The 25,967-nt window shown below is 37.7% G+C and overlaps 1 long non-coding RNA gene and 1 pseudogene across 2 annotated transcripts in view; one reads left to right on the top strand and one right to left on the bottom strand.

Moving 5' to 3' along the window:
• The first annotated feature begins 702 nt into the window (after nt 1-702).
• The window catches only part of LOC148649171 (uncharacterized), a 218,592-nt gene continuing 193,327 nt past the window's right edge, over nt 703-25,967 (top strand). Inside the window, exon 1 of the long non-coding RNA XR_015926298.1 lies at nt 703-842. This is a non-coding gene — a long non-coding RNA (uncharacterized LOC148649171). The remainder of the gene's footprint in view (nt 843-25,967) is intronic.
• LOC148649173 (CD302 antigen-like) lies at nt 1,096-6,378 on the bottom strand (annotated as a pseudogene). The gene is made up of 5 exons (XR_015926447.1): nt 6,372-6,378; nt 4,266-4,391; nt 3,741-3,846; nt 1,913-2,095; nt 1,096-1,359 (listed from the first exon to the last, which is right to left on the bottom strand). The product of XR_015926447.1 is annotated as a CD302 antigen-like (transcript).

Raw genomic sequence — 25,967 nt, 5'->3', positions numbered from 1 at the left:
GTGTGGTGGCAACAGATCATATACAGTGGCTTCTGGAGCAGGACAGTTGAGTTCCTGAAGAATTCCTTATTATTGGAATACCTGGGTTATAAGATCCATTGATTCAAGTGGGAGTAAGGGTCAGATGAGATGTCTAGAAAACATTTATGATCAAAATTTAATATGGAATATTACTGGTAGTATTTGTTATACTGTCAGGCTATGGTTATAATATTCATCGAACCCCACCATGAAAACACTGGAAAATGTGCAAGAGACGGGTACAGTAATGCATCAGCCTTCCTAGCAATGTAATAGGTAATGAAGAAGGGAGGGGTGGAGAGAGAGACATGCAGATGAGGGAGGGATCTTGAACAGCTTTTAAAGTGAAACCTTTTAACCCTTAAGAAATACTTAAGAAATATAATGTTCCATCAAGTCCCCACAAGAATGTAAGCCGTAGAAAACGGAAGCAGATGGGGTGGAGAAAGCAATGCAGAATAGAGGAAGGCAAGTGAAAAACCTTCATAATTCAAAAACATTTCAACCTGAAGAAATTTTTATTTAAGGTAATTTTACATTGACTTGCTACGTTGTGTTACAAACAATTTGCACTGGTAGTAATCACTGTTTTTTTGTTCTTTGGCAGTTTATGCAAAACGCCTGAGGTGGAGAGGCAAAATCAGAAAAGACCAGCAGACTACAATAAACAAATGCAGTTGATAGCATAGTGATTAAAAAGCTACAGAACACAGCGGGAGTATCAAAATATAAATTGGATACTTGGGATTCCAAACAGCATTTGGAAAAAAAATGCTTTTTAAAAGATGTTAAAATAGTTCTGCAATGTTATAATGAGGAATGTTCCTTTTGTACATCGGAAGTCATAATGTCACTCAACACTCATGAACCACAGCCAAGTGTGACAAACGGAAGCCAGCAGCAGCCTTCCTATTCTGTGCACAAAGTGATATCTCACTAAAAGAGCAAAAGAATGAGAATGGGTGGTCGTAAATTCTACTAAAATGTGTCTCGTATCTGACACTGTGTTTAAGGGAGTTGCTTCCCTGTAGTGGTTGTTCTAACTGTTCCCAGAAGAACAATTTCCAGAGCTGATTAATTATTAAACCCTTTTTAATAAGGACTTCCAACTTCTTGGGTGATTGCTCATTTACGCTGTGTATTCTTTTTCTTCTTCTTCCACTAAAGAAGTCTCATCGCCAGGCGGTGATCTAACTGGAGGGTGGTACTCAAATGATGTAAACGATGTGGAGCTGAAGTAATTTTTCTGATGCAAGAACCAGACCACAGCTGATATCCCGATAATGATCAGAACGCTCAGAATAACTAGTGCCAAGAACAGAGGTCGATTATCTTTACCTGAAAGGGACAAAAAAAATATTTAAAAAAGGATGCAGTTCAAAAGGATGTCATCATTGTAGACCCCACTAACATTATGCACTTAGCCAAAGGAAGCCTTCAGTACAATCTGTTTACCTTAGTCTTACAGTGGCCTTAAGGCCTGTAGGCAACTTTTTAAAATTTATTTCAGCTTTAATTTGTGACTTATTATACTTAAATAATCTGGTCCACTGCATTTATATATATATTTAAAAATGTGAGATATAAATATTTTCTGAAGAAACAGTACCTGTAAAACCAGATGAAAAAAACCCACAATTTGTCTATTTTATCACATACTGTACAAGGTAAATAACATAGCCGAAGCTTAATAAGATTTCCTAAACTGTGATGCAGACTTTCCTGAGCAATATGTTTAAAGCATTTTCAGAAAACTTTACAGAACATTTTAGGGAGATTAGAAACCCCATTATACAAGTGGCCTCCATGTTAACTATTAACCGAGCCTGTGTTGTTAACACACCGATAACCTTGGACCAAACATTTCTGAATACAAAAAGCATACTCTTACTTTTACTCTGAGCGCTTTCACAGACAACACCGTGTTCAGGGTCGTCCTCACAGCTCACTTTCACCCACTTCCACAAGCTGGTGTGTAAGGCCGCACAGACATCAATCAAAGCCAGGTCTGTGGAGCTATTGTCCCAGTTGTTTAAAACTACATCCGTTTTATCAAACCACTTCAGAGAATCACCTGCTCAGAGAAAAAAGGGAATGAGTGGACTCTACATAAAAGAGCAACTACAAAGTTGACTGTGCCTTTAAGTTGTTTTTTATTTCTCCCTACAAGGTCACTGGATCCCCTGTTTATCTGGTGCGAGGAATAAGATAAAGGAATGCAGAGGCTCAAAAAAAAGGCCTTGATTTTCTGGAGCTCATGAAATTGGTCTGGAAACAACAAGCAGCTGCTATGTCAGTTTCTTCAACAAGATAGAAATGCAGTTTTCTTTTACGACGTCTTGGGTATTGCCAAATGCATGAGGAGTAAAGGCACCACTATTATATCAAATTTGAAACAACAATAACAAAAAGAATGGTACAGTATTTTATTTATGAAGAAACATGCATTCCACAAATATAGAGGTTATTTTATTTCAAACCATAGGGACAATAAGGGAATAAACCAGAAATGGGCATATGACCTTGTTTAGAAATATCTGACCTGGCACATGAGACTAGGGTCAACACTACTCTGTTTATAACTGGTTTTATTTTTTGTACTGTTACAAATTAGATTTTTGTACCTCGTGACTATCGGGTAGATAATGAATGCAAGGAATGTCTTGTCCATCCTTTAGGGTATTGGTACTACTTGTGGCTTAGCACTAGGATTTTCAGCTGTGGTCCTGAAGGAGCCCTGTGTCTGTGTTTTGATCCAACTGAGCTTCCAAATACTTCACAGACAACTAAGTGAACATAAGAATGGTTACAAAGAGAGTGAGGCCACTCATTCGACCTAACATATTTGGTTTCCAATAGCTAAGTGAAAGCCATTTCTTTAAGGAAGTCATGGTGTCAGCTTTGCCAGTTTTGTAGGGTAGTTTAACTCCCATAACCTTACTATGTTTCCACTTGTGTCCTCTGGTTCATTTTTTTAACGGTTGATTCTGAAGACCTTCAATAAACTGACACTGTAGATAGCCTGAAGCATTCTGAATGCTTGAATCGGGTCTCCTCAAATTCTTCACTGTTCAAGATTATAAAGATAAAGTTATCCGAGACTGAGTAGGATATTCCATTTTTGGGACTAATTCCAGAGCCTAAAACCTTTTTAAATTGTTATCAGATAAAATCACCTAGAATGAAACCCAGAGAACACAGGGTTCCCCAGAAATTATGTCAATTTCAATAAAGTAAATTCAGGAAGTCAAAAAATAAAACTACCCACACGGGAAAACAAGAACATCAACCATCTTAGTTTCAGTAAGAAGGCCTTGATCTTATGTAATGTAAATTGTGTTTTCTATAGTTTTGTTTTCCAAAGAACATTAACTTCCTTTTTTACACAAGTCTTATTCAACTTCCTGATTTTGTGAAGCCTCAAGAGAAAATTATTTTATGAGTTGAAAAGGCACAAAGGCAATATCTAGAAATTACAGGCTGATATGAAATTAACTTTTTTTTCCTTCAAAACTCCATTTTCTGATGCTTGTTGACCTCAGCCTTACCAAAATCATCCCTAAGACCTCCTCTGAGAACAGAACAAAAACCCAAACAAAACAAAACTACTTGGTGAACTGAGTAGCTCAGCAGGTTCAATGGTAAAAGAACCAAATCAGAAATGAACCACTAGTCACCTGTTCTGCTTGTTTTAATGTCGTTTAATGTTTTTTACTTACTGTCACTATCATAGAACATGCCCAACCACACATTTATTTGGTCTTTCCACACGAAGGAGCTGTATTTAGCAATTATTCTCTTCCATATTGCTGATGCTCAGAAGACCTGTCAAGTAAAATTTTAGAACATAACATATTTCCAAAAAGAAGATTCAGTTTTCTTCAGTTAATATTGCAAATTTTAAAATAATCAATTAATCTTGAAAAATAATTCCACGTAAAATCTCTTCATAACATAATGTAAAAAATGTTCTTAGATCTTTATAGCATATGGCTACATTTAACTATAAGAAGTCATTTCAATATGGTTGCACTTCCAGTAAACAAAATATATAAAACACAGTGCAGTCCAATGTGAAATTAAATATGGATTGAAATAAAATAGACTTCACATTTCCTGTGTTTTCTCTCTAAACGATAAGAGGAGTATTGTGCCTAATTATGAAACATAAAAAAATCCCGCTATGTCCAGCTGTATAATGAACCTTCCAGTCTTATAGTATTAGAGTGAAACGATAATGGTACCATATCCCTTGCAGATATGTTTTGCATCTTCAATTGTGTAGCTCTTTGCAATGTCATCTTGTCCATGAACAAAATAATAACAGCTTTTTTCAAAAGGAACCCACGTGTGTCCATCTGCAGGGCAATCTGTGGAGATAATTCAGAGTTCAGGCATTAACAGTTTTGTATCTCTTCTGGTTTGTAGTATACCAGGTTATTCTTAAACATATTATGGCAGATGATACTTTTAAACACTTTTATGCTTAGTTTAGTTTTCAGAAGATGAAATGACCATCTTACTGCAGTTAAAAACAATCCTGAACCACTGTATAAATACTGTTTAGTATATCATATTACCAAAAAACGCTCAGTGTTGCAGACTCCAATACTTGTATTCTGGTTGTAATAACGTACTAACATTAAATGAAATAATCACAGAAACATTAAACACTTATCATTAACCGTTTACTACCAGTGACATATTTGGCCAATGTCCGCCTGGAATTTCCTCCATCTTAAACATTTGTTAGATCTCTGCAGCAGAACATAGCAGGAGCCTGGTTCAGGTCTTAAATTGAAGCTAACCCCCTTGGCTTTGAGTGTGAATAGTTAAGAAAATTTCTTATATTTCTTAATGTGTCCACTCAGCAGACAAACATACGAAAAAAAAAAACAAAAAAAACAGCTGGCGAACATGTTTTTTTGGTCTTCAGAGGTCAGATTTTTCAAATATATGCATGTCAAAGGCCTGGGAATGATTTGAAAACCTTGTTCTAGGTGACTACTAGCTTGGATACAAATCTGGGACAAATTGATCAATTAGAAAAAAATCTACATCATGTTTTGTGAAGACTGGACCTGGAATTAAATTAATAAATTAATAAAAAATCATGAAAATATTGAAAATAAGAATAATAACCATTGCAATTGCTATAAAAACCTTTAGACACTGCTAGAGAGCCTTTATCTGCTGTTATGAAATGAAAAAAAACCTCAGAGTTGCCTTCTGGTGTGGAAAAAAAGGAGCACTGATAAGAAACTGATAAAAAACTGATTGATTACCCCTTCTGAGTCAATGATTGACAGCTAAAAATGCAGCCTGAATCATCTAGAGGAAGTCTCGCCCCCTAAGGGCTCTGAATGGCTGAAAATACAATGAATGACAGCGGTTTTTACCAATCAAATCGCCTTATTTCTGGCGGTCGTTCTGCAAACATTTACTACGTAATCAATAAGGTTTACTAGTCTCTAGCTCTTGAGATAAACTAGTCTGGGTTATTTTGGATATATATCATGCTCCAGAATAAAGTAAAAACATGGGATATATATATATTTGCTGGTTTTTGCTTTTGCGGTTTTGTTGGTAAAAATGTATGATATTGACATGCTGTGCTTGCCGGGTTGCCGTGTGTTTTTATTGGGATTCTGCTAGTTCATTAATTTATCGTTTTTTTGCATAATAGTGTCATGTCTGTGGAAAGAAACTTTATGGTTTTGTTGTGGTGATATTGGAGAATACGTGCATGTGAGAAAATTTGTGGAGCGGTTTCAAACAAACGTTGTTTATCTCGCGTTTATCTTAAAAATGTCATCTGGGGAGACAGGAGTGCCCCTCGGTGACCGCGAATCGGACTTAAAGACAGTATTTTGCTATGCTCTGGATTCATTGCTGATTACCAGAGTATGAGCATTTTGCACATTTGAAATCTGAGCCAAAAGAGGGTTTAAATGATTATGACACGCATGTAATCTGCAGTATATGTGCAACATCGGGGCGGAGCGGTGGCTCTGTGCCTAAGGATCTGCGCCTGTGACCAGAAGGTTGCCGGTTCAAATCCCGTGGCCGGCAGAGGAATCCTACTCCGTTGGGCCCCTGAGCAAGGCCCTTTACCCCAACTGCTCCAGGGGTGCCGTACAATGGCAGACCCTGCGCTCTGACCCCAAGCTTCTCTCCCTGTCTCTGTGTCTGTGTCTCCCTGGAGAAAAAGCTGGGGTATGCGAAAAGACGCATTCCTAATGCAAGAAATTGTATAGGGCTAATAAAGAAACATTATTATTATTATTAACATTCAGTGGATTGACTATTGAGAACACACATCATCAGCATATTCACAGGTTTGCTCGTACTGATCATCTTTGAACTGAAGGCGCTAGACATAAAAAGGAGGCTGCATTACACAATGAGAACATTGTGGAGTTTCAGTTGTGTGGGGTGTTTTCAAAATCACAAAACAAAGAGCTATCGTGGTTCCCACAAAATGAACTTAAAAGGTACACTAACGGTACAAGTTGCACTTGTGCTTTTACTGAAATTCTCTTCCCTTAAGCCATGAGACTGTTGCTCAAAAATGGTCAAAAATCAAAAGTTTGCAGACACATTGAATTGCTTAGAAACATTATTTTAAATGTTTCTGACTAGCTGAGAGTGATTTGGGTGACTTTTTGAACACTGTATTTGTAGACGTGTTTTTGATACAGTATGTGAGTTCCCAAAGTGCCCGACCTAGGGTTAGGGTTAGGGTTTCAATAAGAACTAGACCTTTTCTGATGCATTTGCTGTGCTTTAGGAGGCTGTTGAAATGCAGGAAAAGTGTTGTTGGGTATTTCCTCGAGAAAAAAATATGGCCGTATTTTGCCATTTTTCTTAAGCCGCGCGGCTGTCGCTCAAAAAGGGTCAAAAATCAAAAGTTTGAAAACACACATTCTGTATGTGAATTTATCCTGTTTCTTGCATTTAATGCCCAAAACAATCATAGTTTTAGCCGTACTGTAGAAGTAATTGTAATGCAATCCCACAGACGACACAAGACTGGCTCATTTTCTGCGCCATTTTAGGAGAAAGTGAGAAAAAGAAAAATACTGGAAATTTAAACAACACACTCACTGTAGATACATTGAGTTGCTTAGAAACATTATTTTAAATGTTTCTGACTAGCTGAGAGTGATTTGGGTGACTTTTTGAACACAGTATTTGTAGACTTGTTTTTGATACAGTATGTGAGTTCCCAAAGTGCCAGACCTAGGGTTAGGGTTAGGGTTTCAATAAGAACTAGACGTTTTCTGATGCATTTGCTGTGCATTAGGATGCATTTGAAATGCAGGAAAAGTGTTGTTTGGTTGTTTCCTCGAGAAAAAAATATGGCCGTATTTTGCCATTTTTCTTAAGCCGCGCGGCTGTCGCTCAAAAAGGGTCAAAAATCAAAAGTTTGAAAACACACATTCTGTATGTGAATTTATCCTGCTTCTTGCATTTAATGCCCAAAACAATCATAGTTTTAGCCGTACTGTAGTGGGAATTGTAATGCAATCCCACAAACGACACAAGACTTGATTATTTTCTGCGCCATTTCAGGAGAAAGTGAGAAATAAAAAAATACTGGAAATTTAAACAACACACTCACTGTAGACACACTGAATTGCTTAGAAACATTATTTTAAATGTTTCTAACTAGCTGAGAGTGATTTGGGTGACTTTTTGACCACAGTATTTGTAGACGTGTTTTTGATACAGTATGTGAGTTCCCAAAGTGCCCGACCTAGGGTTAGGGTTAGGGTTTCAATAAGAACTAGACCTTTTCTGATGCATTTGCTGTGCATTAGGATGCATTTGAAATGCCGGAAAAGTGTTGTTTGGTTGTTTCCTCGAGAAAAAAATATGGCCGTATTTTGCCATTTTTCTTAAGCCGCGCGGCTGTCGCTCAAAAAGGGTCAAAAATCAAATGTTTGAAAACAGACATTCTGTATGTGAATTTATCCTGCCTCTTGCATTTAATGCCCAAAACATTCATAGTTTTAGCCGTACTGTAGTGGTAATTGTAATACAATCCCACAAACAACACAAAACTGGCTCATTTTCTGCGCCATTTTAGGAGAAAGTGAGAAAAAGAAAAATACTAGAAATTTAAACAACACACTCACTGTAGATACATTGAATTGCTTAGAAACATTATTTTAAATGTTTCTAACTAGCTGAGAGTGATTTGGGTGACTTTTTGAACACAGTATTTGTACACGTGTTTTTGATACAGTACGTGAGTTCCCAAAGTGCCCGACCTAGGGTTAGGGTTAGGGTTTCAATAAGAACTAGACGTTTTCTGATGCATTTGCTGTGCATTAGGATGCATTTGAAATGCAGGAAAAGTGTTGTTTGGTTGTTTCCTCGAGAAAAAAATATGGCCGTATTTTGCCATTTTTCTTAAGCCGCGCGGCTGTCGCTCAAAAAGGGTCAAAAATCAAATGTTTGAAAACAGACATTCTGTATGTGAATTTATCCTGCCTCTTGCATTTAATGCCCAAAACAATCATAGTTTTAGCCGTACTGTAGTGGTAATTGTAATGCAATCCCACAAACGACACAAGACTTGCTTATTTTCTGCGCCATTTCAGGAGAAAGTGAGACAAAGAAAAATACTGGAAATTTAAACAACACACTCACTGTAGATACATTGAATTGCTTAGAAACATTATTTTAAATGTTTCTAACTAGCTGAGAGTGATTTGGGTGACTTTTTGAACACAGTATTTGTAGACGTGTTTTTGATACAGTATGTGAGTTCCCAAAGTGCCCGACCTAGGGTTAGGGTTAGGGTTTCAATAAGAACTAGACCTTTTCTGATGCATTTGCTGTGCATTAGGATGCATTTGAAATGCCGGAAAAGTGTTGTTTGGTTGTTTCCTCGAGAAAAAAATATGGCCGTATTTTGCCATTTTTCTTAAGCCGCGCGGCTGTCGCTCAAAAAGGGTCAAAAATCAAAAGTTTGAAAACACACATTCTGTATGTGAATTTATCCTGCTTCTTGCATTTAATGCCCAAAACAATCATAGTTTTAGCCGTACTGTAGTGGGAATTGTAATGCAATCCCACAAACGACACAAAACTGGCTCATTTTCTGCGCCATTTTAGGAGAAAGTGAGAAAAAGAAAAATACTAGAAATTTAAACAACACACTCACTGTAGATACATTGAGTTGCTTAGAAACATTATTTTAAATGTTTCTGACTAGCTGAGAGTGATTTGGGTGACTTTTTGAACACAGTATTTGTAGACGTGTTTTTGATACAATATGTGAGTTCCCAAAGTGCCCGACCTAGGGTTAGGGTTAGGGTTTCAATAAGAACTTGACCTTTTCTGATGCATTTGCTGTGCTTTAGGAGGCTGTTGAAATGCAGGAAAAGTGTTGTTTGGTTGTTTCCTCGAGAAAAAAATATGGCCGTATTTTGCCATTTTCCTTAAGCCGCGCGGCTGTCGCTCAAAAAGGGTCAAAAATCAAATGTTTGAAAACACACATTCTGTATGTGAATTTATGCTGCTTCTTGCATTTAATGCCCAAAACAATCATAGTTTTAGCCGTACTGTAGTGGGAATTGTAATGCACTCCCACATACGACACAAGACTGGCTCATTTTCTGCGCCATTTTAGGAGAAAGTGAGAAAAAGAAAAATACTGGAAATTTAAACAACACACTCACTGTAGATACATTGAGTTGCTTAGAAACATTATTTTAAATGTTTCTGATTGGCTGGGAGTGATTTGGGTGACTTTTCGAACACACTATTTGTAGACGTGTTTTTGATACAGTATGTGAGTTCCCAAAGTGCCCGACCTAGGGTTAGGGTTAGGGTTTCAATAAGAACTAGACCTTTTCTGATGCATTTGCTGTGCTTTAGGAGGCTGTTGAAATGCAGGAAAAGTGTTGTTGGGTTATTTCCTCGAGAAAAAAATATGGCCGTATTTTGACATTTTTCTTAAGCCGCGCGGCTGTCGCTCAAAAAGGGTCAAAAATCAAAAGTTTGAAAACACACATTCTGCATGTGAATTAATCCTGCTTCTTGCATTTAATGCCCAAAACAATCATAGTTTTAGCCGTACTGTAGTGGGAATTGTAATGCAATCCCACAGACGACACAAGACATGCTAATTTTCTGCGCCATTTTAGTAGAAAGTGAGAAAAAGAAAAATACTGGAAATGTAAACAACACACTCACTGTAAACACATTGAAGTGTTTAGAAACATTATTTTAAATGTTTCTGACTAGCTGAGGGTGATTTGGGTGACTTTTTGAACACAGTATTTGTAGACGTATTTTTGATACAGTATGTGAGTTCCCAAAGTGCCCGACCTAGGTTTAGGGTTAGGGTTTCAATAAGAACTAGACCTTTTCTGATGCATTTGCTGTGCTTTAGGAGGCTATTGAAATGCAGGAAAAGTGTTGTTTGGTTGTTTCCTCAAGAAAAAAATATGGCTGTATTTTGCCATTTTTCTTAAGCCGCGCGGCTGTCGCTCAAAAAGGGTCAAAAATCAAATGTTTTTAAACACACATTCTGTATGTGAATTTATGCTGCTTCTTGCATTTAATGCCCAAAAGAATCATAGTTTTAGCCGTACTGTAGTGGGAATTGTAATGCAATCCCACAAACGACACAAAACTGGCTCATTTTCTGCGCCATTTTAGGAGAAAGTGAGATAAAGAAAAATACTAGAAATTTAAACAACACACTCGCTGTAGATACATTGAGTTGCTTAGAAACATTATTTTAAATGTTTCTGAATAGCTGAGGGTGATTTGGGTGACTTTTTGAACACAGTATTTGTAGACGTGTTTTTGATACATTATGTGAGTTCCCAAAGTGCCCGACCTAGGGTTAGGGTTAGGGTTTCAATAAGAACTAGACCTTTTCTGATGCATTTCCTGTGCTTTAGGAGGCTGTTGAAATGCAGGAAAAGTGTTGTTTGGTTGTTTCCTCGAGAAAAAAATATGGCCGTATTTTGCCATTTTTCTTAAGCCGCGCGGCTGTTGCTCAAAAAGGGTCAAAAATCAAAAGTTTGAAAACACACATTCTGTATGTGAATTTATCCTGCTTCTTGCATTTAATGCCCAAAACAATCATAGTTTTAGCCGTACTGTAGTGGGAATTGTAATGCAATCCCACAGACGACACAAGACTGGCTCATTTGCTGCGCCATTTCAGGAGAAAGTGAGAAAAAGAAAAATACTGGAAATTTAAACAACACACTCACTGTAGATACATTGAGTTGCTTAGAAACATTATTTTAAATGTTTCTGACTGGCTGGGAGTGATTTGGGTGACTTTTCGAACACACTATTTGTAGACGTGTTTTTGATACAGTATGTGAGTTCCCAAAGTGCCCGACCTAGGGTTAGGGTTAGGGTTTCAATAAGAACTAGACCTTTTCTGATGCATGTGCTGTGCTTTAGGAGGCTGTTGAAATGCAGGAAAAGTGTTGTTTGGTTGTTTCCTCGAGAAAAAAATATGGCCGTATATTGCCATTTTTCTTAAGCCGCGCGGCTGTTGCTCAAAAAGGGTCAAAAATCAAAAGTTTGAAAACACACATTCTGTATGTGAATTTATCCTGCTTCTTGCATTTAATGCCCAAAACAATCATAGTTTTAGCCGTACTGTAGTGGGAATTGTAATGCAATCCCACAGACGACACAAGACTGGCTCATTTGCTGCGCCATTTCAGGAGAAAGTGAGATAAAGAAAAATACTGGAAATTTAAACAACACACTCACTGTAGATACATTGAGTTGTTTAGAAACATTATTTTAAATGTTTCTGACTGGCTGGGAGTGATTTGGGTGACTTTTTGAACACAGTATTTGTAGACGTGTTTTTGATACAGTATGTGAGTTCCCAAAGTGCCCGACCTAGGTTTATGGTTAGGGTTTCAATAAGAACTAGACCTTTTCTGATGCATTTGCTGTGCTTTAGGAGGCTATTGAAATGCAGGAAAAGTGTTGTTTGGTTGTTTCCTCAAGAAAAAAATATGGCCGTATTTTGCCATTTTTTTTAAGCCGCGCGGCTGTCGCTCAAAAAGGGTCAAAAATCAAATGTTTTTAAACACACATTCTGTATGTGAATTTATGCTGCTTCTTGCATTTAATGCCCAAAAGAATCATAGTTTTAGCCGTACTGTAGTGGGAATTGTAATGCAATCCCACAAACGACACAAAACTGGCTCATTTTCTGCGCCATTTTAGGAGAAAGTGAGAAAAAGAAAAATACTGGAAATGTAAACAACACACTCACTGTAAACACATTAAAGTGCTTAGAAACATTATTTTAAATGTTTCTGACTAGCTGAGAGTGATTTGGGTGACTTGTTGAACACAGTATTAATAGACGTGTTTTTGATACAGTATGTGAGTTCCCAAAGTGCCCGACCTAGGGTTAGGGTTAGGGTTTCAATAAGAACTAGACCTTTTCAGATGCATTTGCTGTGCTTTAGGAGGCTGTTGAAATGCAGGAAAAGTGTTGTTTGGTTGTTTCCTCGAGAAAAAAATATGGCCGTATTTTGCCATTTTTCTTAAGCCGCGCGGCTGTCGCTCAAAAAGGGTCAAAAATCAAATGTTTGAAAACACACATTCTGTATGTGAATTTATGCTGCTTCTTGCATTTAATGCCCAAAAGAATCATAGTTTTAGCCGTACTGTAGTGGGAATTGTAATGCAATCCCACAAACGACACAAGACTGGCTCATTTTCTGCGCCATTTTAGGAGAAAGTGAGAAAAAGAAAAATACTAGAAATTTAAACAACACACTCGCTGTAGACACATTGAGTTGCTTAGAAACATTATTTTAAATGTTTCTGAATAGCTGAGAGTGATTTGGGTGACTTTTTGAACACAGTATTTGTAGACGTGTTTTTGATACATTATGTGAGTTCCCAAAGTGCCCGACCTAGGGTTAGGGTTAGGGTTTCAATAAGAACTAGACCTTTTCTGATGCATTTCCTGTGCTTTAGGAGGCTGTTGAAATGCAGGAAAACTGTTGTTTGGTTGTTTCCTCGAGAAAAAAATATGGCCGTATTTTGCCATTTTTCTTAAGCCGCGCGGCTGTTGCTCAAAAAGGGACAAAAATCAAAAGTTTGAAAACACACATTCTGTATGTGAATTTATCCTGCTTCTTGCATTTAATGCCCAAAACAATCATAGTTTTAGCCGTACTGTAGTGGGAATTGTAATGCAATCCCACAGACGACACAAGACTGGCTCATTTGCTGCGCCATTTCAGGAGAAAGTGAGATAAAGAAAAATACTGGAAATTTAAACAACACACTCACTGTAGATACATTGAGTTGCTTAGAAACATTATTTTAAATGTTTCTGACTGGCTGGGAGTGATTTGGGTGACTTTTCGAACACACTATTTGTAGACGTGTTTTTGATACAGTATGTGAGTTCCCAAAGTGCCCGACCTAGGGTTAGGGTTAGGGTTTCAATAAGAACTAGACCTTTTCTGATGCATGTGCTGTGCTTTAGGAGGCTGTTGAAATGCAGGAAAAGTGTTGTTCGGTTGTTTCCTCGAGAAAAAAATATGGCCGTATTTTGCCATTTTTCTTAAGCCGCGCGGCTGTCGCTCAAAAAGGGTCAAAAATCAAATGTTTGAAAACACACATTCTGTATGTGAATTTATCCTGCTTCTTGCATTTAATGCCCAAAACAATCATAGTTTTAGCCGTACTGTAGTGGGAATTGTAATGCAATCCCACAAACGACACAAGACTTGCTTATTTTGTGCGCCATTTCAGGAGAAAGTGAGAAATTAAAAAATACTGGAAATTTATACAACACACTCACTGTAGACACACTGAATTGCTTAGAAACATTATTTTAAATGTTTCTGACTAGCTGAGAGTGATTCGGGTGACTTTTCGAAAAAAGTATTTGTAGATGTGTTTTTGATACAGTATGTGAGTTCCCAAAATGACCGACCTAGGGTTAGGGTTTCAATAAGAACTAGACCTTTTCTGATGCATTTGCTGTGCTTTAGGAGGCTGTTGAAATGCAGGAAAAGTGTTGTTTGGTTGTTTCCTCGAGAAAACAATATGGCCGTATTTTGCCATTTTTCTTAAGCCGCGCGGCTGTCGCTCAAAAAGGGTCAAAAATCAAATGTTTGAAAACACACATTCTGTATGTGAATTTATGCTGCTTCTTGCATTTAATGCCCAAAACAATCATAGTTTTAGCCGTACTGTAGTGGGAATTGTAATGCAATCCCACAAACGACATAAGACTGGCTCATTTTCTGCGCCATTTTAGGAGAAAGTGAGATAAAGAAAAATACTGGAAATTTAAACAACACACTCACTGTAGATACATTGAGTTGCTTAGAAACATTATTTTAAATGTTTCTGACTGGCTGGGAGTGATTTGGGTGACTTTTCGAACACACTATTTGTAGACGTGTTTTTGATACAGTATGTGAGTTCCCAAAGTGCCCGACCTAGGGTTAGGGTTAGGGTTTCAATAAGAACTAGACCTTTTCTGATGCATGTGCTGTGCTTTAGGAGGCTGTTGAAATGCAGGAAAAGTGTTGTTTGGTTGTTTCCTCGAGAAAAAAATATGGCCGTATTTTGCCATTTTTCTTAAGCCGCGCGGCTGTCGCTCAAAAAGGGTCAAAAATCAAATGTTTGAAAACACACATTCTGTATGTGAATTTATCCTGCTTCTTGCATTTAATGCCCAAAACAATCATAGTTTTAGCCGTACTGTAGTGGGAATTGTAATGCAATCCCACAAACGACACAAGACTTGCTTATTTTGTGCGCCATTTCAGGAGAAAGTGAGAAATTAAAAAATACTGGAAATTTATACAACACACTCACTGTAGACACACTGAATTGCTTAGAAACATTATTTTAAATGTTTCTGACTAGCTGAGAGTGATTCGGGTGACTTTTCGAAAAAAGTATTTGTAGATGTGTTTTTGATACAGTATGTGAGTTCCCAAAATGACCGACCTAGGGTTAGGGTTTCAATAAGAACTAGACCTTTTCTGATGCATGTGCTGTGCTTTAGGAGGCTGTTGAAATGCAGGAAAAGTGTTGTTTGGTTGTTTCCTCGAGAAAACAATATGGCCGTATTTTGCCATTTTTCTTAAGCCGCGCGGCTGTCGCTCAAAAAGGGTCAAAAATCAAATGTTTGAAAACACACATTCTGTATGTGAATTTATGCTGCTTCTTGCATTTAATGCCCAAAACAATCATAGTTTTAGCCGTACTGTAGTGGGAATTGTAATGCAATCCCACAAACGACATAAGACTGGCTCATTTTCTGCGCCATTTTAGGAGAAAGTGAGATAAAGAAAAATACTGGAAATTTAAACAACACACTCACTGTAGATACATTGAGTTGCTTAGAAACATTATTTTAAATGTTTCTGATTGGCTGGGAGTGATTTGGGTGACTTTTCGAACACACTATTTGTAGACGTGTTTTTGATACAGTATGTGAGTTCCCAAAGTTCCCTACCTAGGGTTAGGGTTAGGGTTTCAATAAGAACTAGAACTTTTCTGATGCATTTGCTGTGCTTTAGGAGGCTGTTGAAATGCAGGAAAAGTGTTGTTGGGTTATTTCCTCGAGAAAAAAATATGGCCGTATTTTGACATTTTTCTTAAGCCGCGCGGCTGTCGCTCAAAAAGGGTCAAAAATCAAAAGTTTGAAAACACACATTCTGCATGTGAATTAATCCTGCTTCTTGCATTTAATGCCCAAAACAATCATAGTTTTAGCCGTACTGTAGTGGGAATTGTAATGCAATCCCACAGACGACACAAGACATGCTAATTTTCTGCGCCATTTTAGGAAAAAGTGAGAAAAAGAAAACTACTGGAAATGTAAACAACACACTCTCTGTAAACACATTAAAGTGCTTAAAAACATTATTTTAAATGTTTCTGACTAGCTGGGAGTGATTTGGGTGACTTTTTGAACACACTATTTGTAGACGTGTTTTTGATAGTATGTGAGTTCCCAAAGTGCCCGACCTAGGGTTAGGGTTAGGGTTCCAATAAGAACTAGACCTTTTCTGATGCATTTGCTGTGCTTTAGGAGGCTGTTGAAATGCAGGAAAAGTGTTGTTTGGTTGTTTCTTCGAGAAAAAAATATGGCCGTATTTTGCCATTTTTCTTAAGCCGCGCGGCTGTCGCTCAAAAAGGGTCAAAAATCAAAAGTTTGAAAACACACATTCTGTATGTGAATTTATCCTGCTTCTTGCATTTAATGCCCAAAACAATCATAGTTTTAGCCGTACTGTAGTGGGAATTGTAATGCAATCCCACAAACGACACAAGATTTGCTTATTTTCTGCGCCATTTCAGGAGAAAGTGAGAAATAAAAATATACTGGAAATTTAAACAACACACTCACTGTAAACACACTGAATTACTTAGAAACATTATTTTAAATGTTTCTGACTAGCTGAGAGTGATTCGGGTGACTTTTCAAAAAAAGTATTTGTAGACGTGTTTTTGACACAGTATGTGGGTTCCCAAAGTGCCCGACCTAGGGTTAGGGTTAGGGTTTCAATAAGAACTAGACCTTTTCTGATGCATTTGCTGTGCTTTAGGAGGCTGTTGAAATGCAGGAAAAGTGTTGTTTGGTTATTTCGTCGAGAAAAAAATATGGCCGTATTTTGCCATTTTTTTTAAGCCGCGCGGCTGTCGCTCAAAAAGGGTCAAAAATCAAATGTTTGAAAACACACATTCTGTATGTGAATTTATGCTGCTTCTTGCATTTAATGCCCAAAACAATCATAGTTTTAGCCGTACTGTAGTGGGAATTGTAATGCAATCCCACAGACGTCTCAAGACTGGCTCATTTTCTGCGCCATTTTAGGAGAAAGTGAGAAAAAGAAACATACTGGAAATGTAAACAACACACTCACTGTAGACACATTGAATTGCTTAGAAACATTATTTTAAATGTTTCTGACTAGCTGAGAGTGATTTGGGTGACTTTTCGAACACACTATTTGTAGACGTGTTTTTGATACAGTATGTGAGTTCCCAAAGTGCCCGACCTAGGGTTAGGGTTAGGGTTTCAATAAGAACTAGACCTTTTCTGATGCATTTGCTGTGCTTTAGGAGGCTGTTGAAATGCAGGAAAAGTGTTGTTGGGTTATTTCCTCGAGAAAAAAATATGGCCGTATTTTGCCATTTTTCTTAAGCCGCGCGGCTGTCGCTCAAAAAGGGTCAAAAATCAAATATTTGAAAACACACATTCTGTATGTTAATTTATCCTGCTTCTTGCATTTAATGCCCAAAACAATCATAGTTTTAGCCGTACTGTAGTGGGAATTGTAATGCACTCCCACAGACGACACAAGACTGGCTCATTTTCTGCGCCATTTTAGGAGAAAGTGAGAAAAAGAAAAATACTGGACATGTAAACACACTCACTGTAAACACTTTGAAGTGCTTAGAAACATTATTTTAAATGTTTCTGAATAGCTGAGGGTGATTTGGGTGACTTTTTGAACACAGTATTTGTAGACGTCTTTTTGATACAGTATGTGAGTTCCCTAAGTGCCCGACCTAGGGTTAGGGTTAGGGTTTCAATAAGAACTAGACCTTTTCTGATGCATTTGCTGTGCTTTAGGAGGCTGTTGAAATGCAGGAAAAGTGTTGTTGGGTTATTTCCTCGAGAAAAAAATATGGCCGTATTTTGACATTTTTCTTAAGCCGCGCGGCTGTCGCTCAAAAAGGGTCAAAAATCAAAAGTTTGAAAACACACATTCTGCATGTGAATTAATCCTGCTTCTTGCATTTAATGCCCAAAACAATCATAGTTTTAGCCGTACTGTAGTGGGAATTGTAATGCAATCCCACAGACGACACAAGACATGCTAATTTTCTGCGCCATTTTAGTAGAAAGTGAGAAAAAGAAAAATACTGGAAATGTAAACAACACACTCACTGTAAACACATTGAAGTGTTTAGAAACATTATTTTAAATGTTTCTGACTAGCTGAGGGTGATTTGGGTGACTTTTTGAACACAGTATTTGTAGACGTATTTTTGATACAGTATGTGAGTTCCCAAAGTGCCCGACCTAGGTTTAGGGTTAGGGTTTCAATAAGAACTAGACCTTTTCTGATGCATTTGCTGTGCTTTAGGAGGCTATTGAAATGCAGGAAAAGTGTTGTTTGGTTGTTTCCTCAAGAAAAAAATATGGCTGTATTTTGCCATTTTTCTTAAGCCGCGCGGCTGTCGCTCAAAAAGGGTCAAAAATCAAATGTTTTTAAACACACATTCTGTATGTGAATTTATGCTGCTTCTTGCATTTAATGCCCAAAAGAATCATAGTTTTAGCCGTACTGTAGTGGGAATTGTAATGCAATCCCACAAACGACACAAAACTGGCTCATTTTCTGCGCCATTTTAGGAGAAAGTGAGAAAAAGAAAAATACTGGAAATGTAAACAAAACACTCACTGTAAACACATTGAAGTGCTTAGAAACATTATTTTAAATGTTTCTGACTAGCTGAGAGTGATTTGGGTGACTTGTTGAACACAGTATTAATAGACGTGTTTTTGATACAGTATGTGAGTTCCCAAAGTGCCCGACCTAGGGTTAGGGTTAGGGTTTCAATAAGAACTAGACCTTTTCTGATGCATGTGCTGTGCTTTAGGAGGCTGTTGAAATGCAGGAAAAGTGTTGTTTGGTTGTTTCCTCGAGAAAAAAATATGGCCGTATTTTGCCATTTTTCTTAAGCCGCGCGGCTGTCGCTCAAAAAGGGTCAAAAATCAAATGTTTGAAAACACACATTCTGTATGTGAATTTATGCTGCTTCTTGCATTTAATGCCCAAAAGAATCATAGTTTTAGCCGTACTGTAGTGGGAATTGTAATGCAATCCCACAAACGACACAAGACTGGCTCATTTTCTGCGCCATTTTAGGAGAAAGTGAGATAAAGAAAAATACTAGAAATTTAAACAACACACTCGCTGTAGATACATTGAGTTGCTTAGAAACATTATTTTAAATGTTTCTGAATAGCTGAGGGTGATTTGGGTGACTTTTTGAACACAGTATTTGTAGACGTGTTTTTGATACATTATGTGAGTTCCCAAAGTGCCCGACCTAGGGTTAGGGTTAGGGTTTCAATAAGAACTAGACCTTTTCTGATGCATTTCCTGTGCTTTAGGAGGCTGTTGAAATGCAGGAAAAGTGTTGTTTGGTTGTTTCCTCGAGAAAAAAATATGGCCGTATTTTGCCATTTTTCTTAAGCCGCGCGGCTGTTGCTCAAAAAGGGTCAAAAATCAAAAGTTTGAAAACACACATTCTGTATGTGAATTTATCCTGCTTCTTGCATTTAATGCCCAAAACAATCATAGTTTTAGCCGTACTGTAGTGGGAATTGTAATGCAATCCCACAGACGACACAAGACTGGCTCATTTGCTGCGCCATTTCAGGAGAAAGTGAGAAAAAGAAAAATACTGGAAATTTAAACAACACACTCACTGTAGATACATTGAGTTGCTTAGAAACATTATTTTAAATGTTTCTGACTGGCTGGGAGTGATTTGGGTGACTTTTCGAACACACTATTTGTAGACGTGTTTTTGATACAGTATGTGAGTTCCCAAAGTGCCCGACCTAGGGTTAGGGTTAGGGTTTCAATAAGAACTAGACCTTTTCTGATGCATGTGCTGTGCTTTAGGAGGCTGTTGAAATGCAGGAAAAGTGTTGTTTGGTTGTTTCCTCGAGAAAAAAATATGGCCGTATTTTGACATTTTTCTTAAGCCGCGCGGCTGTCGCTCAAAAAGGGTCAAAAATCAAAAGTTTGAAAACACACATTCTGTATGTGAATTTATCCTGCTTCTTGCATTTAATGCCCAAAACAATCATAGTTTTAGCCGTACTGTAGTGGGAATTGTAATGCAATCCCACAAACGACACAAGATTTGCTTATTTTCTGCGCCATTTCAGGAGAAAGTGAGAAATAAAAATATACTGGAAATTTAAACAACACACTCACTGTAAACACACTGAATTACTTAGAAACATTATTTTAAATGTTTCTGACTAGCTGAGAGTGATTTGGGTGACTTTTCAAAAAAAGTATTTGTAGACGTGTTTTTGACACAGTATGTGGGTTCCCAAAGTGCCCGACCTAGGGTTAGGGTTAGGGTTTCAATAAGAACTAGACCTTTTCTGATGCATTTGCTGTGCTTTAGGAGGCTGTTGAAATGCAGGAAAAGTGTTGTTTGGTTATTTCGTCGAGAAAAAAATATGGCCGTATTTTGCCATTTTTTTTAAGCCGCGCGGCTGTCGCTCAAAAAGGGTCAAAAATCAAATGTTTGAAAACACACATTCTGTATGTGAATTTATGCTGCTTCTTGCATTTAATGCCCAAAACAATCATAGTTTTAGCCGTACTGTAGTGGGAATTGTAATGCAATCCCACAGACGTCTCAAGACTGGCTCATTTTCTGTGCCATTTTAGGAGAAAGTGAGAAAAAGAAACATACTGGAAATGTAAACAACACACTCACTGTAGACACATTGAATTGCTTAGAAACATTATTTTAAATGTTTCTGACTAGCTGAGAGTGATTTGGGTGACTTTTCGAACACACTATTTGTAGACGTGTTTTTGATACAGTATGTGAGTTCCCAAAGTGCCCGACCTAGGGTTAGGGTTAGGGTTTCAATAAGAACTAGACCTTTTCTGATGCATTTGCTGTGCTTTAGGAGGCTGTTGAAATGCAGGAAAAGTGTTGTTGGGTTATTTCCTCGAGAAAAAAATATGGCCGTATTTTGCCATTTTTCTTAAGCCGCGCGGCTGTCGCTCAAAAAGGGTCAAAAATCAAATATTTGAAAACACACATTCTGTATGTTAATTTATCCTGCTTCTTGCATTTAATGCCCAAAACAATCATAGTTTTAGCCGTACTGTAGTGGGAATTGTAATGCACTCCCACAGACGACACAAGACTGGCTCATTTTCTGCGCCATTTTAGGAGAAAGTGAGAAAAAGAAAAATACTGGACATGTAAACACACTCACTGTAAACACTTTGAAGTGCTTAGAAACATTATTTTAAATGTTTCTGAATAGCTGAGGGTGATTTGGGTGACTTTTTGAACACAGTATTTGTAGACGTCTTTTTGATACAGTATGTGAGTTCCCTAAGTGCCCGACCTAGGGTTAGGGTTAGGGTTTCAATAAGAACTAGACCTTTTCTGATGCATTTGCTGTGCTTTAGGAGGCTGTTGAAATGCAGGAAAAGTGTTGTTGGGTTATTTCCTCGAGAAAAAAATATGGCCGTATTTTGACATTTTTCTTAAGCCGCGCGGCTGTCGCTCAAAAAGGGTCAAAAATCAAAAGTTTGAAAACACACATTCTGCATGTGAATTAATCCTGCTTCTTGCATTTAATGCCCAAAACAATCATAGTTTTAGCCGTACTGTAGTGGGAATTGTAATGCAATCCCACAGACGACACAAGACATGCTAATTTTCTGCGCCATTTTAGTAGAAAGTGAGAAAAAGAAAAATACTGGAAATGTAAACAACACACTCACTGTAAACACATTGAAGTGTTTAGAAACATTATTTTAAATGTTTCTGACTAGCTGAGGGTGATTTGGGTGACTTTTTGAACACAGTATTTGTAGACGTATTTTTGATACAGTATGTGAGTTCCCAAAGTGCCCGACCTAGGTTTAGGGTTAGGGTTTCAATAAGAACTAGACCTTTTCTGATGCATTTGCTGTGCTTTAGGAGGCTATTGAAATGCAGGAAAAGTGTTGTTTGGTTGTTTCCTCAAGAAAAAAATATGGCTGTATTTTGCCATTTTTCTTAAGCCGCGCGGCTGTCGCTCAAAAAGGGTCAAAAATCAAATGTTTTTAAACACACATTCTGTATGTGAATTTATGCTGCTTCTTGCATTTAATGCCCAAAAGAATCATAGTTTTAGCCGTACTGTAGTGGGAATTGTAATGCAATCCCACAAACGACACAAAACTGGCTCATTTTCTGCGCCATTTTAGGAGAAAGTGAGAAAAAGAAAAATACTGGAAATGTAAACAAAACACTCACTGTAAACACATTGAAGTGCTTAGAAACATTATTTTAAATGTTTCTGACTAGCTGAGAGTGATTTGGGTGACTTGTTGAACACAGTATTAATAGACGTGTTTTTGATACAGTATGTGAGTTCCCAAAGTGCCCGACCTAGGGTTAGGGTTAGGGTTTCAATAAGAACTAGACCTTTTCTGATGCATGTGCTGTGCTTTAGGAGGCTGTTGAAATGCAGGAAAAGTGTTGTTTGGTTGTTTCCTCGAGAAAAAAATATGGCCGTATTTTGCCATTTTTCTTAAGCCGCGCGGCTGTCGCTCAAAAAGGGTCAAAAATCAAATGTTTGAAAACACACATTCTGTATGTGAATTTATGCTGCTTCTTGCATTTAATGCCCAAAAGAATCATAGTTTTAGCCGTACTGTAGTGGGAATTGTAATGCAATCCCACAAACGACACAAGACTGGCTCATTTTCTGCGCCATTTTAGGAGAAAGTGAGATAAAGAAAAATACTAGAAATTTAAACAACACACTCGCTGTAGATACATTGAGTTGCTTAGAAACATTATTTTAAATGTTTCTGAATAGCTGAGGGTGATTTGGGTGACTTTTTGAACACAGTATTTGTAGACGTGTTTTTGATACATTATGTGAGTTCCCAAAGTGCCCGACCTAGGGTTAGGGTTAGGGTTTCAATAAGAACTAGACCTTTTCTGATGCATTTCCTGTGCTTTAGGAGGCTGTTGAAATGCAGGAAAAGTGTTGTTTGGTTGTTTCCTCGAGAAAAAAATATGGCCGTATTTTGCCATTTTTCTTAAGCCGCGCGGCTGTTGCTCAAAAAGGGTCAAAAATCAAAAGTTTGAAAACACACATTCTGTATGTGAATTTATCCTGCTTCTTGCATTTAATGCCCAAAACAATCATAGTTTTAGCCGTACTGTAGTGGGAATTGTAATGCAATCCCACAGACGACACAAGACTGGCTCATTTGCTGCGCCATTTCAGGAGAAAGTGAGAAAAAGAAAAATACTGGAAATTTAAACAACACACTCACTGTAGATACATTGAGTTGCTTAGAAACATTATTTTAAATGTTTCTGACTGGCTGGGAGTGATTTGGGTGACTTTTCGAACACACTATTTGTAGACGTGTTTTTGATACAGTATGTGAGTTCCCAAAGTGCCCGACCTAGGGTTAGGGTTAGGGTTTCAATAAGAACTAGACCTTTTCTGATGCATGTGCTGTGCTTTAGGAGGCTGTTGAAATGCAGGAAAAGTGTTGTTTGGTTGTTTCCTCAAGAAAAAAATATGGCCGTATTTTGCCATTTTTTTTAAGCCGCGCGGCTGTCGCTCAAAAAGGGTCAAAAATCAAATGTTTTTAAACACACATTCTGTATGTGAATTTATGCTGCTTCTTGCATTTAATGCCCAAAAGAATCATAGTTTTAGCCGTACTGTAGTGGGAATTGTAATGCAATCCCACAAACGACACAAAACTGGCTCATTTTCTGCGCCATTTTAGGAGAAAGTGAGAAAAAGAAAAATACTGGAAATGTAAACAACACACTCACTGTAAACACATTAAAGTGCTTAGAAACATTATTTTAAATGTTTCTGACTAGCTGAGAGTGATTTGGGTGACTTGTTGAACACAGTATTAATAGACGTGTTTTTGATACAGTATGTGAGTTCCCAAAGTGCCCGACCTAGGGTTAGGGTTAGGGTTTCAATAAGAACTAGACCTTTTCTGATGCATTTCCTGTGCTTTAGGAGGCTGTTGAAATGCAGGAAAAGTGTTGTTTGGTTGTTTCCTCGAGAAAAAAATATGGCCGTATTTTGCCATTTTTCTTAAGCCGCGCGGCTGTTGCTCAAAAAGGGACAAAAATCAAAAGTTTGAAAACACACATTCTGTATGTGAATTTATCCTGCTTCTTGCATTTAATGCCCAAAACAATCATAGTTTTAGCCGTACTGTAGTGGGAATTGTAATGCAATCCCACAGACGACACAAGACTGGCTCATTTGCTGCGCCATTTCAGGAGAAAGTGAGATAAAGAAAAATACTGGAAATTTAAACAACACACTCACTGTAGATACATTGAGTTGCTTAGAAACATTATTTTAAATGTTTCTGACTGGCTGGGAGTGATTTGGGTGACTTTTCGAACACACTATTTGTAGACGTGTTTTTGATACAGTATGTGAGTTCCCAAAGTGCCCGACCTAGGGTTAGGGTTAGGGTTTCAATAAGAACTAGACCTTTTCTGATGCATTTGCTGTGCTTTAGGAGGCTGTTGAAATGCAGGAAAAGTGTTGTTGGGTTATTTCCTCGAGAAAAAAATATGGCCGTATTTTGCCATTTTTCTTAAGCCGCGCGGCTGTCGCTCAAAAAGGGTCAAAAATCAAATATTTGAAAACACACATTCTGTATGTTAATTTATCCTGCTTCTTGCATTTAATGCCCAAAACAATCATAGTTTTAGCCGTACTGTAGTGGGAATTGTAATGCACTCCCACAGACGACACAAGACTGGCTCATTTTCTGCGCCATTTTAGGAGAAAGTGAGAAAAAGAAAAATACTGGACATGTAAACACACTCACTGTAAACACTTTGAAGTGCTTAGAAACATTATTTTAAATGTTTCTGAATAGCTGAGGGTGATTTGGGTGACTTTTTGAACACAGTATTTGTAGACGTCTTTTTGATACAGTATGTGAGTTCCCTAAGTGCCCGACCTAGGGTTAGGGTTAGGGTTTCAATAAGAACTAGACCTTTTCTGATGCATTTGCTGTGCTTTAGGAGGCTGTTGAAATGCAGGAAAAGTGTTGTTGGGTTATTTCCTCGAGAAAAAAATATGGCCGTATTTTGACATTTTTCTTAAGAAGCGCGGCTGTCGCTCAAAAAGGGTCAAAAATCAAAAGTTTGAAAACACACATTCTGCATGTGAATTAATCCTGCTTCTTGCATTTAATGCCCAAAACAATCATAGTTTTAGCCGTACTGTAGTGGGAATTGTAATGCAATCCCACAGACGACACAAGACATGCTAATTTTCTGCGCCATTTTAGTAGAAAGTGAGAAAAAGAAAAATACTGGAAATGTAAACAACACACTCACTGTAAACACATTGAAGTGTTTAGAAACATTATTTTAAATGTTTCTGACTAGCTGAGGGTGATTTGGGTGACTTTTTGAACACAGTATTTGTAGACGTATTTTTGATACAGTATGTGAGTTCCCAAAGTGCCCGACCTAGGTTTAGGGTTAGGGTTTCAATAAGAACTAGACCTTTTCTGATGCATTTGCTGTGCTTTAGGAGGCTATTGAAATGCAGGAAAAGTGTTGTTTGGTTGTTTCCTCAAGAAAAAAATATGGCTGTATTTTGCCATTTTTCTTAAGCCGCGCGGCTGTCGCTCAAAAAGGGTCAAAAATCAAATGTTTTTAAACACACATTCTGTATGTGAATTTATGCTGCTTCTTGCATTTAATGCCCAAAAGAATCATAGTTTTAGCCGTACTGTAGTGGGAATTGTAATGCAATCCCACAAACGACACAAAACTGGCTCATTTTCTGCGCCATTTTAGGAGAAAGTGAGAAAAAGAAAAATACTGGAAATGTAAACAAAACACTCACTGTAAACACATTGAAGTGCTTAGAAACATTATTTTAAATGTTTCTGACTAGCTGAGAGTGATTTGGGTGACTTGTTGAACACAGTATTAATAGACGTGTTTTTGATACAGTATGTGAGTTCCCAAAGTGCCCGACCTAGGGTTAGGGTTAGGGTTTCAATAAGAACTAGACCTTTTCTGATGCATGTGCTGTGCTTTAGGAGGCTGTTGAAATGCAGGAAAAGTGTTGTTTGGTTGTTTCCTCGAGAAAA

This window comes from Lepisosteus platostomus, chromosome 14, assembly GCF_059453375.1.
Source record: "Lepisosteus platostomus isolate fLepPlt1 chromosome 14, fLepPlt1.hap1, whole genome shotgun sequence".
Classification (NCBI taxonomy): domain Eukaryota; kingdom Metazoa; phylum Chordata; class Actinopteri; order Semionotiformes; family Lepisosteidae; genus Lepisosteus; species Lepisosteus platostomus.
This window is presented reverse-complemented; position numbering and strand designations above follow the sequence as displayed.